This window comes from Sturnira hondurensis, unplaced genomic scaffold (assembly GCF_014824575.4).
Source record: "Sturnira hondurensis isolate 20B ecotype Veracruz unplaced genomic scaffold, ASM1482457v3 Scaffold0008480, whole genome shotgun sequence".
Classification (NCBI taxonomy): domain Eukaryota; kingdom Metazoa; phylum Chordata; class Mammalia; order Chiroptera; family Phyllostomidae; genus Sturnira; species Sturnira hondurensis.
Genome location: NW_028081111.1, coordinates 2,382,056 through 2,396,090, shown reverse-complemented (window position 1 = coordinate 2,396,090; position 14,035 = coordinate 2,382,056).

Here is a 14,035-nt window from a genome sequence, read left to right as displayed (position 1 = left end):
TGCACCTGTCACCAGGTGCCAGATGCCACCCAACAGAGGCACCTGCAGGAAGAAGACAGGGGCCTCCTCTCCCAGCAATGTCACACCACCCCGGCAGTGAGTGTGTCTGGACAGCTGACTCCTGCTGGGGCCAGGGGTGTCCAACCTGCAGCCCGAGGGCCACAGGCAGTCCAGAAGGGCTATGAATGCCGCCCAACACAGTATCGTAAACTCACTTAAGACTTTACAAGATACTTTTATGATTACGTGTCACAATGTTTTTAATGTGTGGCTCAAGACAACTCTTCTTCCAGTGTGGCCCAGAGACGCCAAAAGGTCAGGTGCCCCTGCAAGGCTTTTAGACATGACAATGATATTATCCGACTTATATTTTTTAAAGATCACAATGAGTTATATTTTTATTTATATATATTTTATTTCATTTCATTTATTTTTATATTTTAATAATTTTTAAATTAGAGTTGACAGTCAATATTAGTTTCAAGTGTATTACCTAGTGATAAGACACTTACAAACTTACAAAGCTATCTTCCCAATAAGTCTAGTATGGGGTCTCCTTTAAAAAGGTATTAATCCCATTCATGAGGTCTGCACCCTCATGATCTAATCATTCCCCAACCCCCCTTTTATCTGGTTTAATTGAATGGCCTGGGTGACACTGTTGGGTAAAACCACACAGGCATCGGTGCACAGCCCTGCACTGCTCCACGCACAGCCGTTCTCCACCCCAGGTCTCCTCCATCTCCATCCACTCCCCCTGCGCCCTGCCCCTCCACCCCATTCTCCTCCAGAGGGCAGCCTGTGATTTGACACTAGAAGTAACACTGGAGATGTGTCTGAGAGCAGGCAGTCTTCAGACCAGCAATGTTCAGCCAGGTTCATGGGGCTGCAATACCTGACTATTTAGTTGGGGGTACCGGTCTCTTTTCGATGCTTTTATCATGTTTTCCTCTCTTTTTCCCTCATACCTCCTTTTTTCTTCTCTTTTCTCTCTTTTCTTAAATGTTTCTAATGAATTGACTATTACATTTCCTAAGTTCTGAAATGACCAACATTTCTTTAGGCTCCTGCTTAAAACTATGTTATTATTTTTTTTAATTTGACAATCTAAGGGGAAAAGGTTAGTGCCTCTAAGTAGTCAGGTGTTGAACTTGGCACACTGGATGGAAAATCGCTCACTCAGATGAAGAGGGTGAGATGTGCTTCAGGTACAGAGAGTGGGCACACAGCCAGAAGACGGGAGAGATGGAAACAGCAGAGCCCTGTGAGTGAGAGGACAGGGCAGGGCAACAGGAGACCCTCTCTGAAGAAGGGAGAGCAGGGGGACAGGGGACCCTGGAAGGGGCGTGGAAGGGGAAAAAGGACCCTCCGTGGGGGGAGCAGGGAACCCTCCATGGAGGGTGCAGTATCCCCTGTCCCCTGCCCCACATCCCCTGGCCTTTCTCCTTGTCCTCCTCCACAACAGGCCCCTGCCCCCACCATGGAGTCCCTATCCCCCTGCCATCCCCACTCCATGGAGGGTCCCCTGTCCCCCCTTGCCCTGACCCCTCCATGGAGAGTGCCCTAGACACTCGGCCCTGCCCTCTCTAAGGATGGTCCCCTCTGCCCCTTCCTCTGTTCCTTTTATGGGAGGCCTCCTACCCCTTTAAACTGCCTCGTCCGTTGAGGGTCCCCTATTCTCGCTGCCCTGTCCCCTCTGGAGGGCCTTCTATTTCCCTGCCCTGTCACTCACAGGTCTCTTCCTGGCTTGCGCGCCAGTCTCTGCTCTTCCTGTCTCCTATCCCCGGGCCACATCCCCAGTCTCTGTACCTGAAGCACATTTTTCACCCTCTTCATCTGTCTAAATCCTACATATGCCCTCAAGACGCATCTCAAATATTATTTCTATTGTCAAATCACAGCGTGATCTTTAAAAAATATAAATCATATCATTGTTGTGCCTAAAAGTCATAATGGTTGTGATAGCATTTTCAACCCACCTGAGGGCCCCTCATCCGCACAGCTGCCCTGCCCTGCCCGCCAGCCAGCCTGGCTATCCCTGTCTGGGGGCACTTGCTGTTGCTTTGGGAGTGGCTTCCCCAGTTCTCCATGTGTCCAGCTCTGTCTCAACAGCCCAGTCTGAGTTTGAGAGCAGATCTTGGGGAGCCCTTCCCTGGCCCTGCTGGGGAGTCGCTGCAGAGGTCCCAGCCCACCTCTATGCGGCATCGCTTGGCAGCAGGTCATAGAGCTAAGACAGGCCACTGTGGTCAGACAGGTCACAGAGGTATCCTGGCAACCACCCCAGGTCAGCCAGGTGGGCCAAGGTAAGCAGTTGAAGCTGGATGAAGGGACCATGGTATAAGGTTTCCAGGGGCCCCTGAAAGCTGGGAGTGGCTTTGGCAGGGACTCGGAAGGGAAACGTCCCATACCGAGCAGATTCTGCCAGCGCCCCATGAGCAGGGACAGGGGCCTCCAGGCAGGAGCTCAGCCCGAGGAATCCGCCTCAGCTTTCGGACCCGCAGCAGCTGCGCCTGCACACGCTGTGGTCTGGGCCACTCCCTCTGAGGTCATGTGTCAAGACAGCAGCAGGAAACCCTGTCATCCCTGTCCCTCCCCAGGCACATCCCCTAGGTCTGTTTTCTTCCTGGCTCTTAGGATCATCCAAAATACAGTACTGCTCTCCTTTCCCCGACGTCTCTCAGCCTCTCTCAGCACCTGGATGGTAACCATAAAGGCCTCACCCCTGAGGCCCAGGACCAGGGAGGGCCACAGAGGGGCAGAGGGTGCACATGTAAAACCAATTCATTAACATACAATTTCCTAAACCCTGAGGCTGTGCAGACTCAGTTCCATGGCTTGACAAGTAGGACATCTCAAATAAATTCACAAATGAAAAAAATCTTTTTATTTTGAGGTGGACACTGTGTCTCAGTTTTTGGTTCAGAAATGTAGTTGCCGCTCCATGAGCTGCCTCAGGGAGGAGAGGTCCTGCCTGCAGACCAGGTTCACACCAGGAGTTGCCTCCTGTCCCCCGTTCCCCACAGGCCAGCCCTTGGGCCTCTGGTGGCCTCTTGACCCTGGTATTGCTTGTGGCGGGGCTGAGGGACTCCCATCTCAGGGCCATGATGGTCTTGGCTCCTCAAGTTTGAGTTTTTGTTCATTTCTTACTTGGGGACCAAGAATTGCAGCCATTGGAAGTGGGGGCAGCTCAGATGCTGTGTGCTCACAACTGCAGGCCTGAGTGGGGGCAGGCGCTGAGGGGGGCCCTCCTCGAAGCCTGGCCACCCCCTCAACAGCAGCTCCACTCCGGTTCTGTTTGAGGTTCCCAGGGACAGAGTGACATCAGGTCCTGATGGGACAGTCTGTGCCCCCGGCCACAGGGGTTGCTGAGGTGGAATCTGAGTCGAGATGACCTTCCTCAGGCTGTGGTCTCGGTGGTGAGGGCTGAACAGGGAGGTCCCAGGGCCTCTGAGCAGCTGAGTTGAGGGGCTGGAGCTGGACTGAGAGTCCAAGTCTCTGGGCACCAGGGGTGGCTCCACCAGGGGGACCATGTGCCCTTGCCCTGCAGGTGGCCTGGGAGCTGGTCCCTCCAAATCCTGACCTGCTGTGCAGGCTCAGCTCCATGGCTTGACAAGTAGGACTGCCACATAAGACAACTCAAACTTAAAATATTGCATGAGACACATGAATATTCAAAGATTATTTGTTTTTTGTTGGAAATTCAAATTTAATTAGGTACCCTATTGACAAGCCTTCTGAGCCCAGGCTACTAGGAAACCAGCCTCAGATTCTGGAGGCCAAGTGGCTCTCAGAAAATTAGGTGCTCCTGCAGGCCTCCATCTTCTCATCTCCTCATCTCTAAGACAGGACAGAAATCCCCCATATAATTCTGGCCCAAGCAGCTCAGAAACCAGGCACTGGGAGGACTTAGAGATCCAGACATGCAAGCTCAGCAGGGCCCTCCCAGGTACATCCACCAGGGGGCAGCAGCACCTAGTGCTTGAGGCTCCTCTGTGGGTCAGGTGCCCTGATCAAGTTGTCACGTCACTCAGCCACTCAGCAAACGTTGACAGAGCCAGCTGAGACAAGAGGGCTGTGGGAACAGGAGTGTAGCCTGACTTAGGGAGATTCAGAGCCTGTCAGCTCCTTCAAAGCATATCTAGGGCTTTAAGGAAGGGGTTCCAGGCAGCCTTGTCCCCAAACCCGGCTGCTCCCCCTAAAACTCTTCCTGAGCTCCCACAGGGGAAGCCCATCCCCCAGCCCAGCCCTGGCCCTCCTGCCTCACGCCCAGTGAACAGGTGGTAGGTCCCTGTAGCCTGTCTGCTTGCTGCCCCCTGCCTGTTTGAAGTGAGCAATGCCCACTGCCCCCCCCAATCCACCACCTCCTGAAGTGCCCACAGGACCCTTGCAGCCCCGGGCTCTGCCCACAGGGAGCCCCCACCCTGGCTGGGCAGCAGGTGAGTCCTGTGGGAAGCAGGGGCTGCTGCCCTCACCCACTCCCCATCCACTGAGCCCACCCTGAGTTGGGGGTCCAGGTCCTTGTCTCCACCCACCAGGACCAGTGTTGCTGGCTCCCACCTCTGCAGGGCTCCATCCAAGCTCTTCCCACGCTGGGGCTGCCCCACCAGGGTGCCGGTCCTGGCCCCAGCTCTGGCCCACAGCCAGAGGAAGCCAGGGGCCACTTCCAGGGCTTGCTCTGAGCCAGAGCTCAGGCAGGTTCTAGCAGATGGGGGTCTTTTTCCACTCCAGGGCCCTGCATCCCCGCTCTGCCAGCCGACATGAAAGGGCAAGGTCAGTGACCCTGGCTCTCTGAGTCCCGTATTACTGGTGGGACAGGGAGGGCCTTGCCCAGGGTCATGTAGGCAAGCTGGGACTTGTGTGCCAGGTCCATGTGGGTGCATTTCCGGGCCATGGGGGTGGCTGGGCCACACGCTGACTCGTTTGTTTATTCATTCACTCACTCATTGCTGAGCAGCTCATTCTAAGCCAAGCCCGGCAGTGGCTCTGGGAGTGCAGGTCACTATGAACGGGGTGGCACCAAGTAAGGGGACCTGGGGAGTGTAGGGAGTGTCTAGGGAGGAGTGGGGACAGCTTTGAGAGGAAAGGCCATTTGCTGGGAGTCTTAGGAATGGACTGGCATGTGAAAGGGGGTAGGAGGAGGTAGAAGAGGGTAGAGGGGGAAATAAACAGTGATGGAAGGAGACTTGACTTGGGGTGGTGAACACATGATACAATATACAGATGGTACATTAAGAATTGTACACCCGGGCCCTGTCAGGTTCAGTGGATTGAGTGCCAGCCTGTGAACCAAAGGATCACAGGTTCATTTCCCAGTCAGGGCACATACCTGGGTTGCGGGCCAGGGCCCCATGAGCAGGGGTGTGGGGGGTGGGAGGGCACTACACATTGATGCTTCTCTTCCTCTCTTTCTCCCTCCTTTCCCCTCTCTCTAAAAATAAAATCTTTTTAAAAAAGAGTTGTACACCTGAAACCTATATAATTTTATTAACCAATGTCATCCCAATAAATTCAATAATAAAATAATAATTTTAAAAAAGGGAATGGCCTGGCATGTGGATGGGATGCAGTTCAAGGTCACTGTCAATCTGTCTCAGGGCCAGGGGCAGGGCAGGTGCCCTACAACAGGAGCAGACAGAGCCGGGCCAACTGCTGGCCAAGCCTCCATGGAGAGGTTTGGGTGTCTCCACACCACCCACCTGGAATGAGCTGTGAGGCCTGGTGCTCAACACAGCCTCACACACATTCCCAAGGGCCACCCACCTGCCAACACAGACCTGGGCCAGATGCTCTGGACCATTGACGCTGAGTCTCTGCACAGGATGTGCCTGTGTGTGTGTCTCTGACTGTCCCACACGACACAGACACGCTTCACACTGGACTGTCCCACAGAGCCACATCTGCACCACAGACTCCACAGCCCGTCCCTCCTCAAACACACAGGCCCCCACCCGACCGGGCAAGTACACAGTTCATCCCTTCCTTGCTGCCTGCAGCTGGAGCACGTGCACCACCAAGGCCCTTGTAAACTGCGCAGAGGTGTCAGCAGGATGGCAGTTCCGGGGAATGTGTGTGACAGGCAGCAAGAGCATGTGTGTGTACGAAGTGTGTGCACACGCCGCAGGCACACCCAGCTCACAGACAGGAGACAGCGGCCCCCTCCTCCGGCCAAGGCCTGGAGGAGCTCAGTGTGCCCTTTCAGGATGCAGGGAGCAGGGGCCTGCCAGGCCCTTGGAGATGGCCCCCACTCAGGTCTGGGTCCCAGGGAGGCCTACCCCCCAGTGCAGTCCTGGAAGCTGCTGGAAGGAGCTCACAGGGGACAAAGCAGAGAGCCCCACTCCTTGCCCTCCCCAGGACCCTGCCCCAGTCACACTTTGACCCCCAAGAACCCCACACTCACCCCATGGCTCCTCCAGCCCCTGGCCGTGCCCTGCTCGGCATACCCCAGGCCCACCCTCCGGAATGTTCTCTCCATAAACACACCTGCGTCCAGGCCCCGGGCTCACATCGCCCCTTCACCACAGTGTCCTCACTAGCCCGCACCTCACAGAGAGAGAGCTGTCCTCTTGGCCGTCTCATGGAGAACCCCACACGGGGCCACTCACACCTGTGTCCGCTGCACACCCACCACCCCGCAGCAGCACAGCAGGCCCCAGCGAGCACTGCCCTTCAGCCTTTGCTGGTTCTGTCCTGTAAACCTCAAGCCCCTCTGTGGGGCCCAGAAGCACCATCTTAGTAGCAAACTGGATCCACCCCAGGCCACCTGGCCTACCCGCCCCTCGCCCACCACAGATGGGGCTGCTCCTCCACCAGCGTCTATGGGCAGGTCTCGACGGGAGCTTCCCCAGGGTCAGCTCCTGGCAGTGCCCCTGGCTGGGGAAGCACCTGCAGATGGGCTCATGGTTTCTATTCAGAGGCATGAAGTCTTAAAATATAGTAAGGTCACTATAATTCACAAAGCAGCCACCATGTCTGAGAGCCTGCTGTGAGTCAGGCTCTGAGCTACCTGCTCTGCCCACTGACCCTGATCGCCCGCCTCCCGGGTGCACCTCTTCTGCAGCTGAGGCCCAGAGAGGGCCCGCGGGCCGTGGGCAGGTCTGACAGACACTGTGGGTGCCCATCCTGGAAACAGAGCCCCTATCCTGTCCACCTTTCCCTGTGCTGTGCCCTGTGGGGGTGGTGGGCCTTCCTCAGCCACGGGTGCATCTTGACTGGCCAGTCCCAGTCACCGCACACTCCTGGGAAATGCCTGGCCTGGGTTTTGGCCAATGAGCAGTGAGCCTGGTGGGGAGAAAAAATTCTAGAAAGTTCTCCTTCTCAAGGAAAAACAAGGCAGGGCTGCTTCTCTTCCTGCCTGAGGAACGCTCCTGTGTCGGCCAGACCTCCCAGAACAGTGACAGTCCTATGGGGACATTGAGGAGACAACTGTGAGGACATGATTTCAAGGCTGAAGGGTGGGGCGGGGTGGTGGGGAGGTGGATGGAACCAGGGAGTCCCCGAGCTGAATCAGCCAAGCCCACAACAGGCTGCTTTGAACAAATGTCCCTACAGTTGAAGCATCTTCTGCTGGGTTTGCTGACTCTGGGACCAGAAGAATGTGGAGCAGAGACAAGGTTGGCCCCTGGGTCAGAGCTGATGCCCTTGGTGCCCCCTCTGTCCTCACTGGTGTGTGCTGTCCTGCGACCTTGCTGATTAAACCACAGGGTGGGGGAGGTGGGCCTGTCTCAGTCACACCTGCCAAGAGCAGTCATTTCTATTCCCACCAATGTTCCCTGGCATCAGGCAGGTATTACACTGCACAAGATTTATAGACACAGAGGCCATCGCAGGGACACAGGAGGGACCGAGTTTACCAGCAGCAGCCTGGCCCCTGGACCCCCTTTGTGGAGGGCAGTGAGGGCCACAGCAGGCTAGGGCTCTCACCAGCCGACACGCAACTCAGAGACTCCCATTTTAGTACAGAAAATATACTAAATGGACACCTTTTTAGCCAGACCTATCCACGGGACAAACCTTACGCAGATGCCTGCATTCACTGCCTGGGCGGGAGGGTCTCCGTGGCAACAAGCACAACACACATGGCTGAAGCGGGCAGACTGAGGCATAAACATAACAGCACTGGGCTCCAAGGGATCGGGCTGCGAGGGAACCACACTACAGGGGCCATCGAGGCCTTAAATACGGGACCTACACATGACACCTCACATCACCACCTGCTTAACTCCTATATTAAGCAAAGGAGACACAGTACACGCATGTGCGAGTGCCTTTGGTCAGAGGAAGCGAACAAGCGAGGCGGTGCCACGCACGGGGAGGGCTGGCCGTCTCCTGTCCTCTGCTCTTGTCCTCGCGGTACCCATGGAGGCACCTGCAGTCACAAAATAAATTAGCTGCCCTCAGTGCCATCTTAGAGTCCCACCAGTGTCCTTGGTGGCGTCCTCTGGGATCCCTGCAGGAGGGATGACCTGGAAGCGAGGGCACTGAGCCCTGCATGCGAACATCCCTGGAAGTCTCCCAGGACCAGGCAGAGAGGGGCTGGGACGGGGCCCAGCCAGGGAGGAAGGCCCAGCCGCTGAGCCGGTCGGGTGCCTGTCACCTGGCCTGGCCTCGGGAGAGAGGGGGTGATTGAGGAGGCATCCTCTTTTGAGAGGAAAGCTTAAATGGCCAGACAAGCCTGCGTTTCTCTGTAACTGCCCAGGTGTTGGGCCCTTAGAGCTGACGTGCACGGCTGGGGTCCCACTGTAACAACTGGACAATGGAGAGTTCGCTCCTGGCACCTTTAATGACCCCTTCCAGCGGCAGTTTGCCTGTGGGAGGGACGACGAAAATGGGGGTTAGCCTGTGCTCACTGCCCTTCACCTTCCGCAGCATGGGGACAGCCCCCCCCACATCAGGACCACCTGCTCTGATTCCGGTCCTGAGCCTCTGCGAGGCTGGACACTACAGCCAAAACACACTACAGCAAGGGCTCGATACGTGTTTGAGTGGCATCGGGAGGTCTGCCGGGCCAGGGAAGGAGAGGTGTCGATGGTGATGAGGCAGGTTAATAAAAAGCTAGGAAAGTTCGTGGCAAGTGGGATGGGAAACTGAGACAAACCGTGAAACAAACCGCTGAGCAGTTAGCAGGCAGCTTATACGTTGCAAGATCTTCCTTCCTCTAACCCAAGGCACTTAGAGCAGATGGTTTCCATCTCCTCCCCAGCCAGAGAGCAAGTAGCTTGCATCACCCCAGTCGGGAAGACAAATAACAAGGACCCAATTGTTGCCAGCCATACTCAAGAAGGGATGAAATCAGGGAAATAAATAACCCACCAAATAAATAAACAAACAAAAAACAGCTAGCGCCAGACAAATCCAAGACGGAGGTGAAGCTGACCAGAGAATGACCCCTGATCCTTCTCTGGGCTCATTTTCATGAATCAGCATAATGAGGAACACACTTGGAAAGCTGGTAAATATTCTGTTGAGATCTTCCCCTGAGACCTCCCGTAAAATACCTGCCTTTAGAAAATATATTAAAACCTCAGGGCAAAGGACTCTCTGGAGCATGCCCCGTCTCTGTTTTCTCTGGCATGTTTTTTCTTTTTCCTGAGCTCCAAGGGCCTGCCTGTATCTTGCCCAGTTTTTCAAAGGGCCAAAGCAGTTCCACCTAGGCTCACTCCTGTTGCTGAGGTCTTGCTTCTTCTACCCTAAGTCCTTCCTTTGTTTCACTGTCCCCAGTTTCAATAAACATCCTTTCAAAATCGCCTGGACTCGTAACTCATTCCTGCACGAAGTCAAGAACCCACACATCCCAGACCATGGGCCAGAACTGATGCCTCAGCCTGGTCGACAGGGAGCGCAAGGTGGAACTAGAGAAAGATGAACAGAGAGCAAAACACTGAGAACAAGAAATAAAGAAAGAGGGGGAGACTTCCGCCAAGATGGAGGTGTAGGTGCAAACACTGTGCCTCCTCTCACAACCAAGTTTAAAGTCAACAAAATTTCAGTAACAAAAACGCAGCCAAAACACAGAAAATTGAACTATACAGAAGTCCGACAACAATGAACCGTTCACCCAGACTGGTAAGAGGGGCAGAGCCAGCAGCAGAGCAGGGTCGGGCAGGAAAGATCTCCCGACCCAGGCCCGCAGGCCGCCATGGGCGGATCCCAGATGTGGGGTAGCAACAGGCGGACCCAGTGAGAGCGCAAGGCAGCTGGCCAAATGCAGTCACACATTCTCCCGCAGATAAACCAGCGAAGGAGCTAGCAGAGAGACAGACAGCAGGAAGCAGCAGAGAAGACCACCATTGCCCCTCTCTGACCCTGCTCCCACACAGTGTCACAACCCAGCAACTGAGTTGCCCCACCCTGGTGAACACCTAGGGCTCCGCTCCTCATACGCAACGGGTGCGAACAGACCACAACACTATGACTCACGAAGAACTCAAAGCCCCGGAGCCGATAACTCTAAGCTATCAAGAAATGGCCAACCTATCAGATGCACAGTTCAAAATACTGGTGATCAGGATGCTCACAGAACTGGTCGATTTTAGACACAAATTAGAGGAACAAATGAAGGCTAAACTAATTGAAATGAAAACCAATAGTGATGGAAAGGAAACTGTGTCTCAAATCCAGGGAGTGGAGCAGAAGGAAGAAAAAAGTGACCAAACAGAAAATATGAAGAAACAAGAATTCAAAAAAATGAGGAGAGGCTTAAAAACCTCCAGGGCATCTTTAAACGCTCCAACATCCGAATTACAGGGGTACCATAGGGGAAGCGAAAGAGCAAGTGGAAAACTTATTTGAACAAATAATAAAGAACTTCCCCAGTCTGGCAAAGAAAATAGACTTCCAGGAAGTCCAGGAAGCTCAGAGAGTCCCAGAGAAGTTGGACCCAAGAAAGAACACACCAAGGCACATCATAATTACATTAGCCAAGATTAAAATGAAGGAGAGAATCCTAGAAGCAGCAAGAGATAAGGGGACAGTCACCTACAAAGGAGTACCCATCAGACTGTCAGCGGATTTCTCAAAAGAGACCTTACAGGCAAGAAGGGGCTGGAAAGAAGTATTCCAAGTCATGAAATCCAAAGACCTACAGCCAAGATTGCTTTATCCAGCAAAACTTTCATTTAGAATGGAAGGACAGATAAAGTGCTTCTCAGATAAGATCAAATTCAAAGAGTTCATCATCACCAAGCTCTTATTATATGAAATGTTAAAGGGACTTATCTAAGAAAAAGAAGATAAAAAATATGAACTGTGAATGGACAGCAAACTCACATTTATTAACAACAACACCTAAAACAAAAGCAAACTAAGAGGACAGCTAGATCAGGAACAGAACCATAGAAATGAAGAACACATGGAGGGTTAGCAACAGGGGAGTGGGAGGAGAAGGGGGGAGAAGATACAGAAAATAAGTAGCATAGATGGTAGATAGAAAATAGAAAGGGGGAGGGCAAGAATAGTAGGGGAAATGCAGAATCTAAAGAACTTGAGACACGTGGACATAAACTAAAGGGGGAAATGGTGGGGGAGGGGTGTGCAGGGTGGAAGAGAATGAAGGGGGGAATTAGAACAACTATAATGGCATAATCAATAAAATATATTTTTAAAAAAAGAAAAAAAGAAAGGGAAAGATGAGCAGAGCCAGTCTTCACTAACTATGCCCCAAGACATCCTACACAACACCCAGAGTCCGGCAGACAGCCGCCCAAGGTCTGTATAAACTAATCACTCACAACAGACTCTGCATCACCCTCAGAAGCCAGACCCACAGGCAAGCACAACCCCCAACCTCCTCAACAGCCCAGCCTGAAAACTACTAGCAGCCCAGCACATGGAAGGAGCCCACCCAGACCTGTCACAGCACAGCTTCCCCGCAGCTTTACAACCACTTCTCCACAACAGCCAGACCCCCCCAGTGACGCTGGACTCCCCAGTCACAGCCCCAACCCTCCTCTGCAGCCAGAGCCCAGGAACAGCAACTGGAGAGAGGAGGAGAGCTGGACCCTCGCTCTCCCAGGTGCTGTCTCCGGAGTTCATGAGCACTGCCCAGGCCAGCCACCCCACCCCGGCTAGAGGTTCTGTAAGGACTGAAAATAACGGGGCCTTTTCGGAGAGGGGCACATAGCCCTGGGATTGTCATTCAGTCCCTGTTAAGAAGACCCGGGGATGAAAGCAGCTGCAGCATGGGGGGCAGGTGAGATATGAGTGGGGAACCCGAGAAGGGATTCGGAGCCGCTGTTAGGGAAGATCCTGCAAGCGTTTCTGGGGTAAATGGATTGGGGTGAATGGGGACAGGGTAGGGGGGGCCTGGAGACCAGGGAGGAGCCTCGCTCAAATCGTGCTCCAGGCAGAAGAGACACCCAGAAACAGGGCAGGAGACAAGGACCAGATAGAAGAACTGAGCGTCCTTGGTTTGAGGAACAGCGGCACCTGGTGGTAGCTACATGAAATCTCACCCTCTTTTGTTAGTTCAACATTTACTGCACGCACCCTTAGTATTCCCAGCGTATTTGACACCCAGAGTGGATCACTTTTAAAACCTCCTTTCTATAAAATAATTTTCAGCAATAACAGTAAAATAAAACAATTAATGGTAACTATAAAGTAAATTCAGATAGTGAAAATTTATTTCTCTTATAATTCTTTAATATTGTAATAATGTGAATTGTCTCGTAACTAACAATGAATTTAATAAAACTGACCTATCTGCTAACAGAATTTGGGAAGCCACAATACTGTACCATTGATGGGGTTTTTTTATTTGTTCATCAGTTTAAAAACACAATTTAAAAAACAGTGTTTGCATTTTAATAGTGTTGTTTAAATTCAGTATTATGGTTCACGTATGAACTAATGTGCATTTTCCAACTAAAGCTGTTACATCTCGTGTTTTGTGAGGCTTCATTGGTTTCCATTTTAAACACAAAATCTCCAAATGATCACAGTGTTATGCAAAGAGCCAAGGTCTGAGAAGGCCTCAGCATATTACTTGCATTACTTGCTGATTCCAAAGAAATAACCCTGAGGACTGGCTGCGAAAGACGCGAATTCATTGGGACTTAACCGCTCACCGGGGGCAGCCTGCGGGGCAGCCTGCGGGGCAGCCTGCGGGGCAGCCTGCGGGTAGCACGGGCCTTCCCAGCACAGGCCTGCCCCGCACAGAGCACAGAGACAAAGCGGACTGGGTAGGCGGAGTGGACATGCAAGCTGTGCGAGATCAAAATGCCAGCTGTTTACAATCCGAGCTCACATCTGAGAAGTTTCTTTTTGGCCATTCCTTGACCAAGGAGCTGGCCAGGTCCCCAAGGTCCCACAGTCCATGCATACAGAGGGCCTTCGTCACATTCCTATGGGGAGGGAGGGGGAACTGGGGCTTGGGAAGGGGTCCAGGTGCTCACATTCCACACGACAGAGAATGACAAAAATGGGAGCGATTTGAATTCATGTCTTTAGCTTTAGAATCTCTGTGCTCTCCTTGTCTGTTTTAAATCTAAATGCAGGAAGATATTGTCTGGCAGGGCTAAGAGACCCTCAAAAAATTCCAAACCCTTACCAACTTACTCTCCAAATGCACACACATAGCTCAGTCTTCATGTGTCTGGAGTCAATGGTGGTTCTAACTGTGGTTCTCTGGATTCGCTTCCGTGTGGAATTAAAAGTTTATTTAAAAATGTGCTTATATGGACCTTACGTATCAGGTATTAAAACTCAACAGTAAATGGTGAAATTACAAGATCTGTCCCCAAGTTAATCTCAGTGTTGACTTCCTGGTTGTCATGCACTCGCAGGTCACAGAGGCTCAGCAGCCTTCTCAGGAGTGCCATCCACCTGGGCCCCCCACTCCTCACAGTGCCAAAGCTCCCCAGTCCACCCCTACAGCTCCACAAACAGGGAGACACACTGTCTTCCCAGAAGCCACAGAAGCCTTGCCTTTCCTGGGCTCTGAGTGGGTCCTGTGCCACCCTTGGGCCAGTCACTCTGGGGACCAAGCCAAGAGAAGGAGGCATTGGCTGGGGCCTCCACAGCTCCACAAACAGGGAGA